Source organism: Hyperoodon ampullatus (genome assembly GCF_949752795.1).
Source record: "Hyperoodon ampullatus genome assembly, chromosome: 9".
Classification (NCBI taxonomy): domain Eukaryota; kingdom Metazoa; phylum Chordata; class Mammalia; order Artiodactyla; family Ziphiidae; genus Hyperoodon; species Hyperoodon ampullatus.
In genome coordinates, this window is record NC_136922.1 from 2,457,189 (window position 1) to 2,482,631 (window position 25,443).

At 49.9% G+C, this 25,443-nt stretch overlaps 1 protein-coding gene across 24 annotated transcripts in view; it reads right to left on the reverse strand.

The window, feature by feature from the left end:
• Nucleotides 1-25,443, reverse strand: part of IKZF1 (IKAROS family zinc finger 1) — a gene marked incomplete at both ends in the record, with an annotated part of 89,370 nt that overhangs the window by 40,963 nt on the left and 22,964 nt on the right. The gene's annotated exons all lie outside the window — the stretch shown is intronic.

The following is a 25,443-nucleotide window of genomic DNA, read 5'->3' on the forward strand; positions in this document are numbered from 1 at the left end:
TGTGCACACACATTCACACTGTCACACACAGACACCCCTACATACACACACACCCCCATACACACAGAGACACACACTCACACACCTACAGACAGGCACACACATACACACACTGTCACATACACACACAGGCACACACAGACACACACACACCCATATACACACAGTCACACACACTCACATACCCAGAGACACACATATGCACACACTCACACACATACAGATACACCCCCTTACACACATACACACTCACATACACACAGACACATATACACACACAGACACACACACTCACATACACACAGACATACCCCCATACACACCCCCATACACACACACACTTATACTCACACACATTCTCATATACACAGAGACACACATACACACCCACATACCCACTCATATACACACATACACACAGTCACACACACATACACACCCCCAGACAGACACTGACACTCGCACACCCTGTCTTGCATGTCAGTCAAAACTTCTACAAGAGGATGATCTCCTAGTTCTCAGCCCGGGAGGGAGAGGGACTCGTCTGCCCTGTGGTCCAGTGGGCTGGGGGATGTGGTGCAAGGGTCACCTGCATGTCTGCACTAAACCATACTAGATCCAGAAATTCCCAGTAATTCTCGCAGGCCGATCTGTTATTTTTCTCCTGTATTTAAAAAGCCAGAGTTAAAAACATGGTAACGTTGCCTTGTGTCATCAAACACAGAGTTTGAGCGCCGAGCCCAAAACAGTGGACGAAAGGCACAGAAGGCACAGGTGCACGCAGGCAGCTCCTCTTTGGGGCCTGCAAATACCATTTTGAAAGATGAGGACAGGCCACGAGAGGAAAGCATGGAATCCAGGGCAAAAGGAGGAAGAAACTGTGAATTAACTCATCTGCGGCGTTTTCTGTGCATGGAGATAACCAGCAGCAGTTCTCTGTGTTAGGCATCCCCGTCGGAGAAGCCTGGAGGGTGCTCAGAAAAGCGCCTTATCTAGCATTTCCACGGCGTGTGTCTGAGGGGCGGGGGCCCACCGGCCTGCCTTTGAGGTCTCTGAACGCAGATGGAAAGTTCCCTCCCAGGCGCGGGTTTTTAAATGAATGCGCTATCTTCCCCCTTCCGTATTTTCCAAGGACTACTATTGTTCTTATAGAACACTGCTGATTATCTCTGGAGACTACATTTCAGGAGCACCTTCCCAGGAGTGGTCCTTTCCGGTTATTCTTCACAGGCTCACGTGTTGAATCACACGAATATAAGCCGAGAGAGGCCGTGTCCCGAGGAGACGGTGGCCGACCTTCAGCCTGTGGGTATCACCTCACCCCTGGGCACGCCCCCTGGGGTGCACGGGGGGTCGGGAGGGGCTGCGGCCCCGGAGGCGGTTGTCCTGGGTCGAGGCCCTTGTTTCCATCTCCGCCCAAGACGCCAGGACTCCACCTCCGGGCCTCCTGGGTGAACGTTCTAGATGACGGTCCATCTCCCATCCGTCCTACCCCGCACGTGATGCTTTGATCCTGACGTGGCCCAAGCGTCCACGTCAAACCGAGACTGAGCGTTTTCCTTCCTGGGCAAACCTCAGTTTACTCAACCAGCTCGTGCTGAAGACCTGTGGTGCCAACTCTCTGCACCACCGAGGATGCCACACCCACCCCCGGGGCCACAGCCCGTCACCACGGGCGCTGTTTACCTTTTTTACTCTTTGCGTTGTCCCTTCCGATTCTGGGACAAAGGGCGGCAATGCAAGAGGGTCACCAAAGGCCCGTGACCCCTGAGTCCCTTTTCTCCCTTGGGTTTTGGTAAGTTGGTTTCTCATCTCAGAAAGCAGATGCTCACCCTCCGTGGGGCAGCCCGCGGCCGGTGGGGGGCGGGGCCCACGCATGCCCCGCCTGCCCCCAGCCTGGCGCTCAGAACGCCCTGGAGAGACGGTGGTCGCCTGCGCACCGGTTTTCCCTCCTGCTTTCCGCCCACTGCCTTCCTCCGCTCCCCCTTCCACAGGCTCATCTTTTAAATGAAATAAACTGTCTGCTCACAGCACTCACGTCCAGATGCCCTGGAGGGAACCCGGGCTGGGAGAACCACTGAGCTCTTCCAAGTGGGGGGATGTTGATCAAGAGGAAGGCTCATCTGCACAGAAGGCAGCCCTGGGGTTTTAAGTCCTGAGTTACAGATAAACGCGGGTAGAACCTGCCAACCAGCGCCATCCGCTGCCGATGCTCCGGAGGGAATTCCGCCTTCCCTGGACCCTTTGTCATTCAGAGTTTTCATACACTTCCTGGCTCTGGGACAGGCTGGGTCCCTGGCATGAATGGGTCTCCCTCCTTGTAACAGAGGTCCCAGGAGAAACAGGCAAAAGGCTTGTGGACACTTTTCAATAAATGCAGATTTAGAGACTCACTAACAGATCATGTAGAGCAGAGATGCAGCCCCTGGGTCCTTGGCAATGAGGCTTCCAAAGCCTCCGGGGCCAGAGAGACCCCATGTCCCCACCGGAGGACTGGCTTCGACGGTAAGTCACTGCCTCTGGTGACATCAGAGAGTCCCCAGCATTGTGGCTGGAGGGGGATGGGAGAGAGGATGGCAAACTTCTTTTCTCCCTCAGAAGCATCAGTGCAAACCCTGCAGGCTTCACGGGGTTCACAGGCCAAGGGAAAAGGAAACAGTAGCGGACTTATGCACGGTGGGGTGGGTGGCCCACAGCAGGAGCCCCGCCCACCCCGGGGTGGGGCGGTGGTAGTCAAGGGTCTGAAGGCTACGACAGCACGTTCTGGCCAGGGCTGTGGCCGGCACGGCTGAGGGTACAGAAAAGCAGGTTCCTCTCTCTGTCAAGTGCCCTGGAAGTCTGGGAAAAGTGGAGCTGCAACTTCCATGGGACGGCGGGGAAGAGGATGGCCCCAGGCATGTCCCATGGGGAAGCATCGCTGCCAACCCGTCCTGCAGCCCCTCCAGACCCCGGCTCTCCAGCTTGACTTCTGTGATGAGATACCGCCATTGAAGCAAGGGAGATTTGGGAAGCCATAACCCTGCTGAGAAGCAATTTTATTTTATTTTCAGAAAACCAAGTATTTAAAAAGCCTAACAGTATGTAAGATGGAAAGATACACACCACACGTGGAATTCACAGAAAGTTTTCCCCCCTGCAATGACAAAATATTCCTATTTAGGTTGCCAATTATTCCAAGGTATGTCATGGTTGAGAGCCAAGTAAAATAACATTTCTAATAAAGAAATAAGGAGATCTATTTGCCCACTAGGTAAAGCCTTTCATTTGCCCACTATGAGCCTTTCATTTTGATTTGGAGGCTGCCAGTTTAAGGGACAGAAAGAAGCACAACAAAAACTTAAATTGGAAGCATCTGAATAAAGATCAAAGAGATTGAAAAACTTAGAAATATAAACTTGGGGAACTCAAGAGCATCCCTAACTGACCTCATGCCCATGACATTTCCCTTACTCAGAAGCCATGCGGCCATCTACAACGACCCACAGCAACAGGTCAGGAAGGAGAAAAAAAGTAACACTGACCTCTGAGACAACCAATAAAAGAGAAGTAGGAAAGCTTTCAGCCAAAATTCACTTGTTTACTCATGGGTGAGTCAGTCCCTCCCCACTCGGCGGGGGCATCTGTATTCCACGTCGTGGACAGCCGTGGAAACGATTAAGTGGTTCTTTCTTATCTTAACACTCAGCAGATTAAAAGTTGCAAATTAGAAAGTCAAGAAAGAGACTGAAAATACTATCCAAACAGATAAGAGAATTCAAGGCCAGGGTCATTTAGGCAACAGTTAGTGATAAGCTCCATACACACAATGACTATTTCTGAAGCCACATTCAGGACCTAAGGGTTGGACACATGCAACTAAGTTTTCTGGCCACAAGAAGACTGCACAGTTGTCATCTGTACGTTACGCTGCAGGTGTGAGAAATGTCTGCTGAAGGGATGAATAAATGAATGAGTAAGTGAACGCCCTGATAATACAAACCTCCCTGCTGGCAGGGCTCACAGTTTGCCAAGCGTGTGCATGCAATGCTGTCTCTAACATGCTGGGTCTAAGTGTTTACAGCAGTGAGCAGGACTTAAGAAGAAAAGGTTGGAGCATATTCAAGATATTCTTAAAAGGATCTCGGGGGGGTCTAGCAGGTTCTAGCAAAGATTCCTTATCCAGAAGGGTTAAAACACAATGAAAGTAAAATGCAGTAGGCTTGAGTAATTTAGAACATTTAGTTGTGAAGAAATGCTCCCTCCCCAGCAAATGCTACATGACCGAGATGTTGGATGAGGTGGCCTGTGGATGAGAACCGTGACCATGAGGTCAGACCCGGTACCAGACCTGGCACCAGGCCCAGCATTACAGGGGCTCACAGACCAGCTGGCTGAGCGATTTTGCGCACAGTAGGGACAGCGAATTTGCCTCACGCTTCCTTTTCTGTGCAGAGATCTTGTAGATCTGATGGCAACGACGTGCCAAGTGCAAACATCTGAGGTAAAAGAGTTTGCTGTCAATTGCTTCCAGGGTCCTGCTGCCAGGAAAGCAGATATATGGAGGAAATACAGAACATTCTGAGATTAAAAACAGGAAATGGGTGAATTCAGTGCCCCTTCTGGGAAACGATGAAATGAAATGTGTTTCAACCTTAAGGTGTAATCATGCAAAGCTTCGTTTATCAAGGTTATTAAGGCATACGATTTCTCTTCATGAGAAACGACTTTTTAAACTTTAAAAAAATGAGTATAATGGTTAAACCCACCCCTTCCCAGATCATAAAACTACAAGGCGCCCGATGCTTGGGTATTTTCTATTAATAGACAATAAAAAAGGAAAGTATCTAATGGACTATGGTGATATGGTGAGTATTTCAATGATCTCAAATCGGAACTTATAAAGATTATAATTGGTTGGTTTTGCTCAGAGGTATAATCCACAAATTGAATTAAACAACTAGAGTCATTGTGTGAAGACACCAGACCTTTCTGCTAGAAAGCACAGCTAGGATGTTCAAAAGCAGCTCTTCAACAGTAAGTGAGTGAAGCAGAAGCCCACTGTCCTCTGTTTGCTGGTGGCCAGCAGCCCAGGCCGGGCCCACTGTGATCCCACTTCAAACTGACCACTGGCACCCGGCCATGTGGGGACCAAGCGACCCCGGCAGCTCGGCTGGCCCTAAGATTTCTTTTCACAGGCTGACACACAGAGCGGTTGTACAAATCGCACTGAAGATCTACATTTATGAGTAACCAATGCAAATGAGAGGAAATGAAAGAACAGAAAATGATGGGAAATCTAACAGCATAAATATTTTTACACTTCAGCGACACACTTCCAATGGCTCAGACCGAGGCGGTTATCTGTACGTGACGTAGGGCCGCCGGCCGAGTCTACTGGGGACACGCTCTCAGAACTATCCTCCCATCTACCTGTCTCCAAGTCCTGGAGGGGTCTCGCTCCAGCTGCAGAAGCACCTGCACGCTGTCTCAAGGTCACGGGAAGCACCACGGCCTGGGCTACAATGGGTTCAGAGACTTTACCTGTCTCACCTGCTCCATTCACTCTATTCCCAGATGGGCCCTGAGAGTTGAACTGGCCTCTGCACCAGGAGAACCCATGGAGGTGGCAACAGCGGGGAGGAGGAGAGGTCTGTACTGCCTTCTTGAGAAACAGAGCATGGCCGTGACCCCTGGGATCCCTGAAGGGGTGTCCACGTCCCAGGATTTCCCACCACGGCCTCTGGAGCTGAGGGCAGCAGTACTGGGTGCTCGGGAAGGGGTGGGGGGAGGCGCCTCAAAGCCACGTGGTCACGAAGGTGACGTTGAGTGACACCCAGGCCTGCGTGTCCACAGGGCCCACCCAGGGCCACCCCCCTCACTGCCACTGCATCCACGTAAGATCTGCTCCAACACCTCCGTCTGACTTGGGGATCATTTCAATTGTTTCTCACATGGGTTCTCATCCCTGCTTTTGGAATTTTCAAACCGACAGCTTTCTGGATGAATGTGTAAAATAAATAAGACAAGCTGTCTGGTTTCCAAAGCTTGGACTCCAACTTTGCACAGAGGGTTCCCATCCGCCCAAACTCCTTTCTCACAGCTCCTAGAACAAGACTTCACCTCGAAGAATGAATGCCCTGAATGTGATAGGGTTTCAATTAGGGTGATCCAGGTAATGAGACTTCCTGTTGAAAGGCAACGGAATAAAGGGTTCAACTTGCAATCATTTGGGGCAAAGCTAAGCCAGAGACTCCCTGCCCCATCTCCATCACCCATGGCTGTGACTGCCCAGGGAAGACGTTTCCAGAGCACCTCCTCTGAGGTCAGACCAGGGTCCGCCTCGGCCCACGCAGACACCGAAGCTGCAGTGATGCTTCCTCGGCCCACGGATACGTCCCCCACCTGATCCCTTTCCCATCGAGCTCTTAAAATCCTACCCATTCTTGAGGGAACAGAATATATGTCACGTCTTCTCAAAAGCCTACCCTCTTCTCATCAAAGCTGATTGCACTCCTGGCCTGTTCTGTGGGGTCTTCTAGCTCCGGCAGCATTTCGTGTATGCTGTCCCCTAGGGAAGGCTGGCCTTGCCTTCCTCATCCTCTTCATCCTTCCCTCCTTGCTCTGCGAATACTGCACGATGACGCTAGCTGGACTGCGGCGATCAGGACCACATTCTCTCACTACTTTCCCAATCCCATTGAGAATACAAGACAGTACTGTCACTCAGCTAATACTTGTGTTTTGAACGGTGACAAAGATCATAAACACACACACTTAAAATAAAAATGGTAAAACTAACAGTCAAAAGAATGCAAGATTTAAGATCAGAAACGTTGGGTTCACACAGGTTGAGTGATTTGAAGATCAGTTAATTAAGCTCATTAACTGTATACCCACCACCTGCCCAAGGAGGCCGGGCGACTCTAAGCACCAACTGCCCTTCTAGGCCTTTAGCGTCTGGGCAGATGCTGGGAACGCTCTCATCTGTAAAGCAGAGAGGGTGATGCCTACCTGTCCACCTGTCCACACTCTGTCTCCCTCCAACTGACTGTGCGTCATTTAAGGGCAGGGTGTTGGTATCTGTAGGGCACGATTCTGGTGCATTTTATTAAATGAGTGGGTACTACGATGCATAAAATAATAATTGTTCGGTCCTGTCTCATGTTGTGTTTTCTTCACTTTTTCCCTTGTCTACCTTCAGAAGAGCTGCCTGCTTTGATCACACCTGCCATGGGATCCGTCTGGGCTCCATCCGTTCATTCCTAAATCAACATGGCGGCCGGCCTCCTTCCACAAGTGGGTGGAGCTTCCGTAGCTGCTCTGATTGACGCCCATGGTTTCAGAACCACCGCACTCCTGTTCTGACCTTTGTGCCATAGTAATGAGGAAGCAGCACCTCACAGAGGTATCTGACCTCAAAGAATGTGCCAAAAATAACTGTTTCTCAATGTACATACCCTGCTCTTATTTTTTTTTGAGGTGAGAATGTGTGCTAACAGCCAGTTTGTAGGGCATCTCCTGAAATCGCTCATCAGTCGTGCTGCGTCTTCGTTTTCTGTTTCCTGTGGGAATCACATGCTCTTTCCATGGACTCCGAGAAGTCGGGCCCGTCACTCGCAGGGGCAGCAGCTGAAGATTTCAAATAATTAAAATTTTCTGACAAACTTAAAAACTGAATTCCTTTCCCTGTTGGACTATTTGGAAGGTACAGCCGACGGATGGGCATCTACAGGTGTGTCTCTCTGAAAGGGGAATTCTCCTGGAAGCGCCTCTGGCATCTCATAGGGAAATCGTGGCATTTTCTTGATTTTTCCCAAATGAAGAAAAGGACATACCTCATCCTTCGATGACAGTAAAGCCTCCTGCCCTCCAGGCTCCCCCTGTTTCTCTGTGCATCTTGGAATGTGAGTCTTCCTGACCCAAAGAGCTGGGAATCCAGTCACAGCAGCAAAACCGTGATGACTGCACAAAGCATCACAAAGAAGACCATCCACGTACCTAACAGTTTAAAGCACACTTTCTACCTGATTTCCCTTTCACTTGAAACTTTCTAAGAAATCTTTCCGTCTTTACGGTGCACCACCTGCGTGTGAATGGTTCACGAAATTACGCGACACGACACCTGACGTTTCAACTGAGCTGTGGAAACTCTGGATTGAAGGAGTGGACCGATCTGTTTAAAGATAACGTTTCTATTTACAAAAGTAAAACTTAAACTCAATGAAAGATCTCATAGACACAGCTGTTTGCAAGACTAGCTTTACCTAGAATAAAACAGCACGGAGGAAGAATTTCAGTGGGAGCAATGGGATATTTCTCTGCTTTTTGCTTTGATGCACGGCGTGAGCTTTGCTCCTTTGAAGAACCTTTTAAAAACTTAGGTTTAAAAGCAAGACTTTGACCTTAGCCCTGGTTTGCTGACAAACTACCATGAACTGCCTCCTTTTTATATCTGCTTGTCCTGATAGCAGGGCAAAGATCCTGAGGGAATCAGGGATCAGACAGAGTGGAGTCATTAGCAGCACAGGTATGCTCATTTCATCTTTTTTAAAAAACTAGATTATCTGAATGTTTTTTAAAAAGGCTACGTTTTCAGCAGGCAAAGTTGCTGAGGTACCAACATGTCAAGGGAGGCCCCCTCTTATTCACCGCCGTCCCTGCATGAGGAACCCACAGTCCTTCCAGAAGGACCCTAACAGGCTGAAGGGAAACACCCTGTACCCAACAGCACGTGAGACTCCAAACACCAAAGGCACAGGTGCAAGAGGAGGGAGACAGTCTTCAGGACTGTTCTGAGAAATGGACGCTGAGCTCTTATTTGGCGGTGAACCTGAGTCTCGGCTGCACACATCTGACCCGACTGTGCATCTAGGAGAAACCTGCACCCCATCAAGGAAGGCTCTATTCCTACGTGGCCCCTGCTCTACAGAACTAGAACATTAAAGTTCAAAAGGACAGAAGACGTGCTCTATACCCACGTGTTTATAAACTAACAGCAGAGAGTCCTGCAGGGTAACAAAATTGGCTTTGACATGCGGTCTTCCCTCGCACCCTGGGGACAGAGGTAGATGTGGACCAAGGGGAGCTCATCTTCCGGTCAGAGGCTGGGCTTTCTCTCTCACCTGCGTCCCCAGCCAAGGCCAGCGGGGCCCTTTGGTGGCGGGTTTCAGGAGACCTGGGCACACCGTGCGATGCCCAGGTACCGTGAGAACAGTGAGGAGAGGCGGGGCGAATACACGATCCTGTTTCTTTCACACACTTGGAGGGAACCAGAACACATTGGCGGGGAGAAGGAGGTGCTTCGAGGGCCTGGTCTACCGTCTCCGATGCTTGGTGGGGCTCGCACACTTCGGAGAAAGTGTTGCTATAGCAGGGATGGCTCTGGACAGAAGAAGATTCCTTCAAGGCTTTTCTAACATTCGGCGTCTCTCAAAACCTCAAGCAGGCTGTCTCACGAGGTGCCCACACAGGCCGACCATCCCCTATCAAGGATGCCAAGCCCTGGGCTCAGGACCACTCAGGAACTTTGGTCTGGAATGCTTTATGGGACCGGGAATCCATCCTTACCGCAGATACAGAGCAGGGAGCAAGCAAGCTGTGTGCACGGCTGGTTCCGTGAGTGCTGGGGTGGCGGAAGCCGTCAGCCTCAGGAGCTTTCCTAAACTGGCCTGGTTTCAAGCACGTGCAGACAGAGGCTCCCATTCACCTTTTCCCCAGGGGAACGGTCATATCGCAGTCAGTGCAGTCATGAACTTCAAAGCATCAAGCTAAACGTTTTCATTACTATGAAGCGGACGTTTAGAACCAGGCAGAACTGTCTGCCGGACAAGAGGAAATATTTTATTTCTATGTTTTCCCTTTTTACTATTTCTCTCTCTCTGCTCAGCTGCATCCTTTCTCTCTCCCACCAGCAGGTAAACTCTTTGAGCCCCGGAATCTTCCCTTTCTTAGTCGCCCCTGTGCCTAGCAGGGTGCTTGGGATGGAGCAGGTAATTGACAAACACTTCTCTCACTCATCAGTCCTCCAAGGCTGGCTCCATCCCCACCTCCAGCTTGCTCCCCTGGAATCTGGAACGCTGACACTGCTTAGGACCTGGGCTGCCATTTGGCCACAAACCTACCAGGGACCCTTTAGGTCCCTCTGTCTATTTAACCCCTGTGGATGCCGCTTCCCACACAGCTTTGACTCCCCATGACAGCTGGTCTAGCAGCTTGGGATGGATTCAGTGATAGCACTTTGAAGACAATACAGTTTTCAATACCATGTCAATGAGCAATCGGATTTCTTTTCAATTTTCGAGACTGAAGAGGATCAAACAAACCCATAGTCTATGCCTGTAAACACTGAAAAAGATGGCACTTTCGTGTAGGGCGTGCTAATAATTTCTGGGATCCCAGGATGCTGTTAATTCGGATTATTTGTCCCCTTAAGGGTTGAGAGAAGCCCGGCGGGGGGCCCTTCACAGACGCTGGACCGCAAAGCAAATCCTAATTAGACAGCAAAACTGAAAATATTCATTTCCCTTTTACTTCCCATACACATTGATTTAAAGTTTTGGATGACATTTTATTTTCCCCTCAACTGTGTTAAGTATTGCTTCCTTCCCATTTGTGTTCACTATTTTCCTTCAATGGTTAAAATATTGTTTCCAGACTTTCAACTGAAATGATTTTCTATTTCTACAGCCAGTCTCATGAACAGACACGATAAAGAGGATTTTCACAATACACTGGATTTGGTATTTCTGAGTGTCAGGATGTCCATTACGTCCTGCTTTTCCCCTCGTTGTGTTACGGGCTGGAGAAGCAGCAGGAGAAGTGCTGCCTGCAGGGACCCTGACACCTAGCTGGACGCGACGCACGGGCACTTGGGCATCGGTGCCCTCAGGGCGGGTCACATCCAGAGGTGGCGCATGTGCCTCACGGCATCTTTAGGCTGGTTTTGCATTTTCAGCACTGATGGAGCGCAGGAAGGCCAGGTGTGCTCAGGTGAATTTAGGTACACAGCTTGGAAGTTGTGAAATATATTTCCCAGAGTACAACGGATACAGAGGTGAGATGTGGCTGACAGGTCCTTACGGTACCAACCCGTAAAGAGAATGGGGGAGACAGGCGCCAAAGGGCTTCATCAAGGACTCATCGGGAGGGATAAAGAAAGGAATCTGGAGCCGCACAGGATGTGGCCTGTCCATCCCCCACGCACGCGGAGACGCGCGTGGCAAACACACAGCAAGATGGCCGTGCTTTCCAAGCCAGTTTTAAATACTACCTTACACAGAATGCACTTAGGGAAAACGTCTGATTCATTCAATGTACCTGCAGATGCAGGCAGTGCATGCAGGGAGCTCTGCTTCCAACCTACAACGAGCTGGACTCATCATCTTCCGGGGGTGATTTTTTAGGGTGAACTTAGGTCAACCCAGAAAACAATTCTCACTACTTTACAATTAAACTGTGTTTTTGAACCAAACAATAGCATTCCCCAGACTAAGCCAACACTTTCATGCAAAGGTCTAAGGTTCCAAATGGACTTTTAACTATTCCTAAAAGAAAAAGAAAGCCTTGCCCCAAATATTTCAAAGTAGGTGCTTGGGGCTCAGCAGGGAATGACGGTGCGGAAGCTACAATGTGAGTGTGAGCGATGGAGAACCTGGGCCCCTGAGGACAAGTGCTGGGCATATGCGTTCAGGTGCAGCGGCCTGGAGCCCAGCCTGGTGGCACAGCAGTCCTCCACGTGCGCTGAGCTGGGGAAGGTGTGCTTTTCAGCTCCAGAGGCAACCCTTCCCCACGATGGTTTTTCCTGGCACAGCCCTTTTGTACAAAGACGTGGTTCTTCTCAACAAATCATGAACCAGGTCATCCCTGTCTATTCCATTTAACAAGCAGCAAAAGGCAAGAGCCAGTGACCTTGAACTTGGGAGGCTGTGAGGCTTCCCGTCACTGCCGACTGTACTGCTACGTTAGGTTACTTATCGCACAGGCGTGCGGTACCCGAGGGCACTGGAGCAGCCTCTCCTTGAGGCCACCTAAGATACTTTGTTCCTGAGCTAAAGGTTTCCATTATTGGTCCTTGGAACCAGGTTCGAGAACCTTGATGAAACTGTTTCCAAGATCAATATTAAAAAAAAAAAAAAAAAAGGGAAGGAAGAAACACTGGCAGGAAAGGAAAAAAGAAAGAAAGAAGGGGAGAGGGAGAAAAGGAAGGAAGGAAGGAGGGAGAAGGAAGGAAAGAAAGAGAGAGAAGGAAGGAAAGAGAGAGAGAAGGAAAGAAAGACAGGAGGAAAGAAAGAAAAAAGGCCTCAGGGAGTGAAGCACAATCAAAGCCACAGTGCTGCCTCTGTGGCTCTTTGGATCTGCTGTGCTCAGGAAACCTAGCAGCCACACAAGCACACGCTGTCTCCTGAGATGCAAGAAGCGAGCCAGTAAGTAAGCATGAGGCGTCCTTGCACAGGAAGGCTGGGGTCTGGCTTGCACACAGCTCAGCCTGGCTGGATGCCAGGGTGCCCCATGCACGGGCATCAGGACCTGGTGCCGAGATGAAACCCCAGGCTTGTTTTCTCAGGGTGCAGTATAGGCACCGGCTGCTTCCCTTTCCCACATTACAATAAAAGAAGAAAGCCCCCCCTCTACCACCTCTGCCCCATTGCTTCATCAGGTTGCAGCAGCATCTTTTAGGAAGTTATCAAGAAGCTTCATCCTCCACAATTTTTGCAAACAAGTTCACCACGATGATGGTGCCCGGGTTTGGAGCTCAGTTCACGTGGTGCCTGTCCTAATGGCACGCTTATGGAAATGGGCTTCATGTCTATAAAACAGCTGCCTTGCTTCAAAACATTCAAAAGGATTTCCCACCACCCAAAAGGACCATAGAGAGTGCATGAGAATAAAACGAATGGACGAAAACTAAAACAAGAAAAAAAAAAACAGTAGACTTATGTATTTCATGCAGCTACTATGCTTTGGAAAACTACTTTATTTTACATATTTACATTTTGCTCTATTCCTGTTACTGCGTGCTTAGTCAAATGCCTACAAAACCTATGGCTGAAACAGAGCTACGTTAAGTAAATCCAAATGATGTAAAAAAAAAAAAAGGAACCGGACCTAGGTTTTCTCTAAATCATATGTGGCCAAAACCAGAACTAAAATGAAAAATTTCCAATTCCTTTGTGATGCCAATTGAGAAAATGTTTTGAAGATAAAACTGATTTAAAAACTACTTTAGAGGGTGGAAGACTAGTTTGGGGCTTAATTTCAGCAAGAATTAATTGTAAAAGGTTTTCTATGATACAATGACACATACTTCCATAGAATCCCAGATCTGCTGCACCCAGTAGGTAGCCGCTGGACACAGGAGGCTTCTGAGCCTTGAAACATGCGCAATCCAAATTGAGATGTGCTGTAAACCTCAAATACACACTGGGTTTCAAAGACTCAGTAGAAAAAAGGGGTAAAATGGTCATTAATGATTGTCTATACTGAGAGCACGTTTAAATAATAAAATTTGGGGCATGCTGAGTTAAATAAAAAATATATAAAAATTCGTCCCACCTGTGCCATTTTTCTTTTTTAATGTGACTCCTAGAAAACTGAGAATGATCTATGTGAGTCTCATTATAGTCCATGGACAGTGTTACCCTGGAATAGGTGATTCCCAGATTTCACAAATATGTTCCAGAAACGCTGGCTGTCCTTCATCCATGAAACCTTTCCCCAAACAAGGGCTGTTCAAGGTCACCACGTCTCAGAAGGCTTGGAGTCCAGCTGTCTGCGAGGACCTGGCTGGAAGGACCCCACACCTCCCCTGCAGAGAGTGTGCATGTGTGTGCATGCACAGGGCAGGCTGATTTTAAGGATGCCTTGTTAGGAGATACTCCATCAGTTAAAAAAAAAAAAAAAAAAAAAAAAAAAAGCTATTGAAATGGGAAAAACAAACAGATGAACAAATACAAACCCTTAACTGTTAACACCTATAGCTCTGGCTTCAAGTATAAAAATCAGCAGTGAGTCTACATATTTGTAATAATAGCACTTGTTTAAAATTGTAAGTGTCGTGTGGATCATGACAAAATCATTCCTCTTCTCTTCCCTTCCCTTCTCTTCTCTTCTTTCTCACTTAAAACCACAGCACTGTCTACTGAACATGAATTTCACCAAAGGCCGCGTGAACCGTAACGCTAGGATTACCTAAGCGCCCTCTATACCGGATAATAGTTAATTGTCATCATTTAATATTACGGCGGTGGTGGGGGGACGGAGCCCATCAGAAGTGCTGGGGGGAGTCCAGGCGAAGTCATATTTTTATTGTTACTGCGTTTAACTGGACAGAATAGAGATATTGTGACAGGAGCAAAATTCTGCCGGATTCCAATAATAACAATAAAAATAATCACAGAGCTGCCTGCAGGGCTGTCATAAAAGTCCTTTTCTCATTTCAGCAGGATTTCACCTCTAGTGTGGCAGTCCTTCATTCTGAAAAGGAAAGTGGCCGCCTCTGCCACGCGCTCTGTCAACACAGTGAGGCCCCAGGGTTGCAGGCCTTCCGTCCATCACACCCCACCCTGCGGGGAAGACACCGGATGTTCAGGGCTTCACCGGAATCAGGCCCGGGTGATTTCAGTGGAAATCAACAGCCTGCAGCCACATCGCCTGCAGGGGAAGTGTTCTCCTGGCAGGCAGCCTCGCAAGACACGCCCTAGACCTGCTGAAAGATCCTTTCAGCTCAACTCACTCCTCAAAGTAGGGCACGAAGACTCTTCCGTTAATCCAGCTGCTGCCAGGGTCAGGTGCTTCGAGCGTGAATGTTGGCAAGAGCCTCTCTGGTCCTGCCATGGCGATTAGCTTTCCAATCGCTCCCCAGGCCGCTCACACATGCTGGGCCCTTGCTGAGAAAATGTCCCAGTGGAGCCACCACATACTTAGGGACCATCACAGAGGTCACCTCCCAGATCTGTACCCACATCTCAGGGTTGTGTTTCATCCAAGGAACTCAATACAAAAACATTTTTGAGAAGACCAAGTTCAATCCCATGTGTTTTGAAGAACAGCATGAGGCCAGTGCTTTCCTGGAAAAATCACTGTAATTTAGCAACATATTGGTGGAATGCAGACAAGTCTCGCTTTGCATTTAAAGTTCTTCAAACCGAAATAACAGCAAAAATAATAATAATACTCTCATAAATAAGACACAGAATCCTTTCTAATCACACTCCCCCAGCAGCAAAACTAAATTGCTAAAGCAGCATTCTACTTATTAATACAGAGAATCTAGTTGCTGTGACATTTCCAGTTTGTGACATCAACAGCAAAGTGTCACTTGGAATCAACTTGTGTTGGACAAGCTGCATTTACCCCTCACTGCCCCCGGTCTCCCCAACAGACTGAGACTTCCCTAACACCCCCTCCAAAAAACACCCACCCCACGCAGCCATCAGCAAGATAGTTCCTGCTTTCCACTGGAGCTGTCAAGACATTACAACCAGAGTTAAGCCACTGTATGTGGGTAAACTAGCTCTCAAAAAAAAAAGAAAAAATTCCTAATTCGTAGCATTTGCCCATTTCTTTGGTGTAAATCCTTCCAATCACGGTAGTCTGCTGGCTACCAATAGATAAACAGAGCCTGGAAGCTTTGATTCCAGCCCGAGAACCTGAAGACAGGCTCCTAGTTGCCTGTAAGCTCCTGTCCCCCGCCAAGTCCTAACGGGCAAAGCGTTTACAATTTTGAGCGGCTCTGCGGTAACGTGTGAACTGCAGTTCCTGCTAAGACCTTGCAGGGTGCTGGGCTTATCTGGCGGCTACAGTGGGCTCGGCCTCAACCCCGCCCCACGGCTGTGGGACCAGGAAGGCGGCTTCCTGGGGCCTGGCTCAACCGAGCAAGTGTTTTCATCTCATCGAACTGGTACTGTGGAAACTTTACAGGGCAATGGTTAGGGCTCAGCTCTGCTTAGGCTTCTACTTTTGCATAAAAGGAGGGGAAGCTTTTTTTTTTCTGGGTTATATTTACACTTCCCAAATCAGAAATGTCCTAACCAGATAGGACAGGTGGCAACTGGCAACCACAGCTCGAAAGCTTTTTTTTTTTTTTTTTTTTCCATTTCTTTCTGAAACCCCATGTAGAAGGAAAGTTAACAAAATGTCGGTTGGTTGTTTTATCCCCAGAGCTAAGTATGCTTTCAACACAGATGGAACACAGCAGAGAATAAAATGGGGACCAAAACCCTGGAACAGAACATACTGTTTATCTCTCTTTGATAGGTAAGAATCTATCTTTACTGCCCTCAGTAAACCAACTAGGTACAATGTGATCCTGAATTTAGGTTGTCAGAAGAAGATGGACAGAAGCCGGTCACTGGTTTCTCTTTGTAAAGATAACCAGCATTTCCGAGTTCACACACTCCTTTGGAGACACAAAATGAAACTACAGTATATTAATGCATGTATGTGGAATCTAGAAAAATGGTACAGATGAACCAGTTTGCAACGCAGAAGTAAAAGACACAGATGTAGAGAAGAAACGTATGGACACCAAGGAGGGAAAGCAGGGGTGGGGTGTGGGTGGTGGTGAGACGAACTGGGAGATTGGGATTGACATATATACACGATTATGTATAAAATAGAGAACTAATAAGAACTTGCTGCATAAAAAATAAATAAATAAAATTCAGAAAACAAAAAAACAAACCAAAAAAGAAAACTGGAAGTTTGGTTAGAAATGCCAGGCTTGGGGTATTCCAACCTCTCCGGGCCCCGTTTTTCTATAGGTTATTCCCTTTGTAAAAAAGTCATACTTCCGGTTCTGGGACACTACTGACTGTATTAAAAAACCTTAAACAGTCGGCCACAAAACGCCCGTCTGCAGTGTGAAGCTCGTGTGAGTGGACACATGGAACCCCGTGAGGATGGCGGTGCTCAGGTTAGATGGTTCCCAGCTGGGAAACATGGTGACACCGGGGCATCACGATGAGGGGGCCAAGGTGGGACACAGGTGGCTAAACAGCCCCTGGTTGGGGGAGGAAGGACAGTCAGCCCAGGAAGGCCTCTCTGCCCCAAATACCGATGGCGCCCATTGAGAAAAGGGGCCTAAAAAATCCACGTGATGAACCTTAAATTCGGGTGCAGCCTTAAATTCCTCCGCCTCCACTTAAAAGCTCTCTCTGCTGTCCTGCCGGCTCTCTGCCTGAGAAAGCTGGGCCACCATCCCCTGCATTCGGCGCACGCGTCCTGGGCGCCCACCGGATGCTGGGATGCACTGAGCAAAGCCCAGGGGCGCACTTTCCCTGCAGGTGGGGACAGGTGAAGGGCGAGAGGTTGGTGCTGCCACTTGAGGTCAGGGAGGGCCCCTCGGACGTGGCATTTCCGAATGGAGACCGAATGCAGGAGGAGAGAGAGGGTCGCAAGGGCCTGGTGGGGGACAGGAAAGGCAGACACCCCAGCCCAGCCCAGCCCAGCCCAGCCCCCGGGTGGCTGCTCCTGCCTGTGCTGGGGCTCCACTGGGCTGTCATATGTTAGTCCTTGCTCTCCAGTCACTCCTTCCTATCTGCCTTCTAACAGACTTAACTATCCTCCTCTGACACAGGCCACCCCGAGCATCCTCCCCGGCTGCATCCTCGCAGCCTGCTCCCGGCTCGTCCCTGCATCCCTACTGTCTGCCAGCTGCCTGAGGTCCCCGGCCCCTCCTGTTCTGCTACATTTCGAGCTGGGCCTCCACCCCTGCCGAGCCCTCTGGGAAGCTACCACCCAACTCCCGAAGGCCCCTTCCCAGCCCCTCCGTCCACCCTTTCACGCTTCGCATCTTCCCTAAAACCTCTATCCCGGTAACTTCTACACCGTGTTTCTTTCCAGAAAATTGCACCCGGATCAAGCAACTCATTCTCTGCTTCCTCCCTTGCTTTCTCTTCCAGACAATCACACGCATGTACTCCCAAGGCCCTGGTGCTCAGCGTCCCTCCTGGCATAGCCGGACCAGCTCCGTCCACCCCTCCCATGCCCCGCCTTCCAGACAGTTCCTTGGCCTCAAGCTTGTCAACGGACTTCCAGTCAACCCCAACTCTGTGTCCATTTCCCGTTCTGTTAAGAGAATCGCTGCAGTCCCTTCACTCACGTGCCCACGCCGCGTGGACACACGCCGTGGCCACTGCTGGGAATCACCTCCCCACCCGGCCCCTCCCGGCTCAGGCACAGGACATCTCTCCCTGTTTGCTGTCACCAGATGATCTTGCCAGCACTCCGGTCTGGAGGAAACATTTTGCGGGGTCCCCTCCAAAGCCCACAGCTCGCTCCCGGAGCTGGCCACGGGGGCCCTGGTTGTGACGTGGCCCACCCCCTCCCGCCACGCCCACCTGCCACCCGTTTCCTAAGGTCAGACGTGACTCACCTTCGCGCCTCTGTGAGAACTTCAGCTGCCTGCGTCTCCCCAGGGCCCTCCCCGCCCCCAGCCCAGCTGGGAACCAGCCTTTCTGCCCACTTTCTTTAGAGAGAACTTGATGTCCCTGTGGGCGCTCTGCCGGGCCGTACGGGGCTGGGCTATTAGTCTGCAAGCTGTAACTGCTCAGGTCGGCAAGGCAGCGGCTGCATCGGCCAGCCAGGGAGCAAGGCTCAGTCAACATTACTGTTATTGAATGGAAGGTCCTCATGTCCTAAGAGTCACAGAAACACAGGTTCAAGCAAAGCACAAAGCCAGCCTCAACGGTGCGGTCCCACCTCCCAGTGGGGAGGTGACAGGAGTGCGAGGCCCGGAGCAGCCTGGCCTCCAGCAGGGGCCCTGCTTTCGGTCACACACACCTTGACAGCTTCCAACCGTGTGGTCACTGACCTCCGAGTACGAGCAGGACACACTGGCCCTCAGATGACCTGACAGCTCAGCGCCGCGAGTCCCTCGTCCCCAAGCACATCCTTCCGGTGGGCCAGCCCTCACCACGGCGGGGTTGGTGGGGGGACCTTCACGAGCCCTCCACCCTCCAGCCAGGCCTTTCCTCGTGTCCCGCTCTCTCCAGCCGCTGGGAAGGACCCGGAGTTTGCTGAGACCCTCCAGTCTTGCCACACCGATCACGTGCTGCTTCCCGCGTGCCTTCTTTCTTGGGAATGTTCGGCGTCTTGTGAGGTCACCGCCTTGGTGCTTCTCCCCGAAGTCACCTGCCAGGAGGTGACCTGAGTACGTGCTCATCTGGTGTCCAGATCCCGCAGAGATCTCACAGCCAGCATGCCTGATGGGTGATGATGACACACACGGCTGCCGCTGCACCGATGCCCCTACCTCGCGGCCCCGCCGCCCCCCTGGCGCTCGCCCTAGGTTACAGCGATGGGCAAGGTGACACCCTCACCCCACAGCGAGGCGACCTGCCAGGGCCAGCAGGACGGAATCCCTGCAGCTGGGCCCCAGGCACAGAGATGCTCCTCCAAGCGACCCACTGTGGTGTCTTGTTGACTACCACACAGAACACACACACACACACACACACACACACACACACACACACACACACACACACCCCAAGGCACTACACACAGAAGCCTCTGCTGCCTGGTCTCACCTTATATACCAACACCCAGTACAGGATGGTACCCCATGCAGCACACAACCGCTTATTTTAATTTCGTGTACCAACGGGTCCTGATGTTCCACAAAGATCATGATTTCCAAGTGGTTTGCACTGTCCCACAAAACAGAGGTCAGAAAAAACTTAACATTTACTTTTAAATGGGAAGCAATGAACCTGCTACATAATAGTCCCTCTTCAAAACTAGAAAGACTTAGACAGTAGGCAAAATTTTATATATATATTTTTTGGATGCTGTGTCTCACGTTTTGGGAAATTCAGAAAAATGAGAATCTTTCCAACTGGCCTCCTCTTTGTTTGCTGATGTATGGTAGCCTCTGTGGTCTTCACCAGGCACCCCAGGCAGAGACAGCAAATTGGAACATGAAGAGGACAGGATCTTTAAAAGGTGCCCCATCAAAAGCACTGCACAGTGTGTCAACTACGAAAAGGAGTAAGGAACTAAATAAAACAGAGACGTGAACACGAATCTAAATGACATGCTTTGAGCTGTTCCTCAGAAGAAATCTGGAAACCAAGATACCCGAGCCCTGGATGGAGTTCAGCCCTGGACGGGTTTCTCTGTGAGACTGTTTCACAGCGCACATCCCATCCCAACAAGCTCGAGACCAGCTGCAGCTAATGCTCAGATGCTGTGAGATAATAGTTCTCCCGAGCTCAAATGGGGTTTCTCGGTTCAGAGGAGATGCATTGCACAGATAAAAACGACTTCCTCTAACTGCTGATTAGATAAGCGGGCGCAGCATCCGTACTCAAACGCCAGCGCCCCAGCTCCAATTAGAGCAAAGCCCACTGTTTTCCACCGTGAAACACTCTCTCCAGCACCTCCCATCCACCCAGGCTGTGGAGAGGTGTTACAGCCTTCACCCACTGTCCTGCCACCGTCTTGGTGCCCTGCCTAGAACTTCAAAACAAAAGTGAGATCTGGTACCAGAATCACCAGTGAAAAATATATGAATCCTCTTACGATTCACACTTTAGGTCTGGAACTCATGATGGAATAAAGTAATGTTTATTTCAAGTGAATGGACCAAAAAAGAGAATTTATGTGTAGACACAATCATTTTCCTGGATTCCAGGGGGAAGAACGCCAGATTTCTTTTCTACTTTTTTTTTTCTTTCCATTTTTGCCAGGGTGAATCAAACTCTGGTCAACATCTTCCAAGGGAAGGACCCAAGGACCCAAGCTGATGCAAGAATTCAGCTTCAAAAATGCTCCAAACACCACTCTGGGGGATGTGACCTGCAGGACTTAGGTCCTACAATAAACCACCCAGGAAGCCATGGCTGTTGCCGCCCTACTCTGGGTGTAGGTCCTGAGCAAGGGAGGAACATTCTAGAATGTGGCAGGGCACGCACAAACACACGTCATCGCCCCGTATTCAAAGGCACCCAACCCCGCATCTCCCTCTGCATCCGAGTGACTACTACACAAGGTCATCCTGATTGTCTGCCCATGGAGCCGACCGAGCCATTTGGAAAGCCTCCTTCCACCTCAAACCAGCCTCGAGTCTTTGGCTGTCGGCTAAGTCAACCACCCCCTGGGCATGACTGGGCTCCTGCTCCTGGGTCTTCCCTTTGGTTCTACGTTAAACCCTAACCTTGCCAGGCATCTCTCTTAGGGTACCATCTGGTTTTCTGGCCTCAAATCTCTCTTCTCCATCTCTGGCCTCTCCCTGTCCCCTCTGTTCCAGCCCAGCAAGCCTCCTTCCCTGCCAGCCATCTACACGCAAAGGGGAAGGGGCTTCTGACTTTATTCACAGTCTCTCTTGGGGCTGGAACCAGCCAGCCTGCAGTCCTCACCCTTCCTCTCCAGGCCTGTGCACTCACTGATATAGCATGCGGGCGCTGGAGGACCCCTGCCCAATTTTAGGGCAGGGAAACCCACACAAGCCAAGGGAGAGTCAGGCAGTAATGGGTAAAAATCCACGCCTGAAGGAAGAAAGCAATGTACGGGTTATTGAATAAAGGAGGAAAAGAAGTAAGCGTCTCGTTCCTTTACTCACGACGCTTATCTGTCCTGTTACACGCCCGTCCTGACATCGTTTCTACACGAGACACTTTTAACCACCCCTGGTCAACAGCTGTCAGAAGAACTCTCGACCCATTTTCCACTTCTCTAGGGCACCTGCCACGGGTGATTGGGGGTAAATTTGGGGGTTGCCTTAGGAGGTCACTGAGTGCACCCTCCGTTTCAGCAGTTTCATACACAACCACTTCAGAGAGGCGAGATTCCTCTCATTTTCACAGAGACCACTTCAGAAGAACGAGCTAGCAACTCATTACGTAGACTGTCCTGATGACGAAATCCCTCACGGCCAGGAAGTTCTCTCCTGTGTCTATCTTCCATTCTTCACGCTGCACTTCAGAGCCTTGCCTCCTCTTATTCAGGCCCAGAAGAAAATGGAGGCAGATGAGGGCAACAGCCTTGGCCTTGGCCTGATTCCTCTGACCCCCTTTCCACACAGTCCTACAGGACTTCCCTCAAGGCTGGGGGAAGGCTTGAGGTGCAAAACCATTACTTCTCTCATGCCGGGAATGACCTGCCACCAGTGAGCTGCTGCCTCCCCGTCTCAGGGGGCTGGTTTCCACCTTTCCCAACAACGTGTTCATTACTCAGGTCTGTTCTCCTGGTTGGGATTAGATTTGTCTAAAACTGGTAACGAGGGCTCAGAGCTTTTCAGAAGCACCCCTTGGCTCTTTCTAAAACAGACACCCAGTGATCGATTATCACCTAAGACGTTCCCATCTTCTCCCATCTTTTGGCCTCTCGCCGTCTCTCCTTGACATTTCCACCGGAGGAGCCAGCACCCTTGACTGGACCTTGGGTCTGGGGGTAGCCAGCACCTCAGTGTCTCTCGGTCTTGCCCTCTCCTAACTGATCCCTCCCCCGTCTTCTTGGCTGTGTTTTCGGTTTGCTTGTTCTCTGGATCCCATGTTTTTAATTAATAAATTCCTCTTCTACTCCTGGTGCTGCAAATCTTACCCATTCTCGTTCCCTTCTCTCAGGGGAAGCTACAACAGGCCCCTTCACTCTGCCCATAAACCTTTAAACGATCTTTTTCTGCCTTTTACTGTCTGTTTTACTTTTTGACTTTGTTATTCTGTCTTCAGCAAAGCATGCTTGCATGTTTTCAGTTACCCCTGGAGACCATTCTGTGAGTTGAGTTCCGATGCTGCCGCCCGTTTGACATGAGGGCACCGAGGCTCGGAGGTCTGCCTGGGAGGGGCCCAGGCTCCACCCTTGCCCTCCCAGGGGCACCTTCTCCCGGGCCAGCCTCCGGCCTCCTCACCACCCTCCCCGGTGCCTTCTCCCAGGCTCTGCCTTTTTGTGCTGCGCTGCTCCTGCTTCTGTGAAGGGAGGGCCCCCCGAGCAGGGAGGGGCCCCCAACGGCTTCCTGTTGTCCGTGTCCTGACCCTCCTTCCTTCGCTTTCTTCCCAGGGAGCTGAGGAAACACGCCTTTGAGTGCCTTTCCTTCTCCTTCCAGCTTCGAATTCCCCATCTTTTCAAGTGGTCTCCTAATGCTATTGACATACTTCATTTGGTCAGTGCTACCTAAGATGCATTACTTTAATAAACCACCTAGCACCGCCTACTCAAGCCAGCTGACTTCCTTCAAAAACCATAGAGGCTGGTTTCTAACGCCCACTGGCCGAGCGCGAACAGCAGTCGATTTCCTTGACGCTTCCCTCCACCCCTCGGTCTCCTGGGATCCGCTCCCGCTCACCTGTCCCCTTAAACCTGCCCGCTGTCTTGCTCCTGTCTGTGCCTCTGTCCTTTCTAGTTTCCTGGCAGTGACCCATCACGTCTCTGTCCCTGGCCCCCACTTCCAGCCACGTTCCCTGCCTGTCCACACGGCAGCCGCTACTTACAAACCAAGGAAAGAGGATGCTTGGGCGTTTGAAGTCTCACAACTCTGAAATTCAGTCTTTAGAAACCTTACGCTGAAAGGAGAAGTGGGTAAGCATCGGGTCGCATGGCGACCAAGCACTGGAAAGAGCCTGCGGGAGATCACACCCCCCGGCTGTACCAGCCGCGCCCGCACGGGCTCCGTCAGGACCCAGCCCGGATCTCACCACCAGAACGCAGCCTTGGAACCGGGGGCTTGATGACCTCTTCCCAAGGCAGATCACCCACAACCGGAAGTTCTTAAGGGGTGGTATATGTAGACCGTGAAGGCATTTATAACGAAGGCTTGTTTACCTACAGCAAGTGCACGCTTCTTCACTCCCCAGGAACCGGCCCGACTTTCGGTTCTCTACAGGTTGCCCAAGGTGACGATGGCTGTCAGCCTGCACAGCAGCTGCAGGGATTTCGGTGCGGGGGTGGGGGTGGGGGGCTCCGCAGTTTCTCCATGATGACCCCAGAGTCTTAACTCTGATGTCTGGGTTCTCGGTTCATTGAAATGGTTAGTGGGTACGTATCCACATAATTTCTTCTGCCTTCTGGTCCCTGAGCCTTTGCAAGTTTTTATCATGTAGACACACCCTCATTGTCCTAATGTTTTTATTTAAATTAGATCTTTTAATTTATGTAAATGTGCCTTGAAAGGAAACTCTGCAGCAGTACAGGGTGTAGGACAAACCAGTATCTCTTGTAATAAACAGAAGACAATCTTCAACATAAATGCATCAGTTACAATAAAGCATGCTCCTTTGGGTCTCAGCTTTGGGAAACCCTGAAAGGCTGTGTGTGGAACAAAGGGCAAGACCCACAAACCTTCTTCTCTCCCCCTGCTCACCCACATACACATTTTCTAACAGGAAAAAGGAATTCAGAAACGTACTTGTTTTCTTGGTTCACCTATGTCAAAGGGCTTTAGCCACTATCTTTGTCTGTTTGTACAGCTAGTTGTATAGCTAAATTAAAACAGAAGAACCATAATACCCAGAGTCTATTTGGTTTCCAAGACACATGAAAACATACAAAATATGTTTCTTAGTTATCACATTAGGTTATCCTACAGGAAAATCACTGGCGATTTTCAGAACCCCGAGAACTTTACCCACGTGCCCTCCCTGGCTGTGGCTCTTAGGAGCTGATCCACATGAGATCTGTCCTACCTGTCCTACCTCATTTCCACCTGTGTACCCTTCATGATACTCTTTTGTGCAGATAAGTGGCTCTCAACATCACAGTTTTATCTTTATGAAAAGAAAAAAGATAGGTATTCCAAGGAACTGTTGACTCATTAGCTGATGAGAATAGGGTATAATGGAGTGAAAACCAGTCTTTGAGTCAGAAATTGAGTCTCCTTCTGACCCTGCTATGTGACCTTGGCTAATTCACTGAATCTCTCTGGGCCTCTGTTTTCTTAAAGAGGGTGGATTAAGATTTCTCACCATGAACTGTAGCCTGGGTAGGTTAACCAGGGGAGAGATTGCAGATACTTCCATACACATTCTTTTATGGAGAAGGCGTGTTAAATGTCTGCTAGTCAAGATTATCTAGATTTTTTTTTTAACATTAAAATTTTTCTACTTGTCAAATTTTCTACTGTCAGTTAAACTGGACATTCAAGAAACAGAGATGAGAAGGATAACTTAACATGGCCAGATTCGGCTCCTTCCAGACCAAAGCTATGAAAATGAACAGCCCTATTGCCATTACACATAATGGCAATAAATGGATAAATTGGATAATTTATAAATGGATAAAATGGATAATCTTCCCTATCTACAATCCATCAACTTGGATGCTGCTGCAGCGCGCTGAGGACAGGAGGCCAGGGATGTGCCTGCTTTGGGGGATGCTCCGCAGCTTGGCCACGTTGCTTCCCACATGGGGCTCAAGACCACACTGAGCTGGGTCTCCCATCCTGCATACAATAGGGCCCTGTCCTGCATTTCGTGTTTCCTTGACATGGGGGTGGAGGGGAAACCACAGGTGAAATGACTGTAAGGAGAC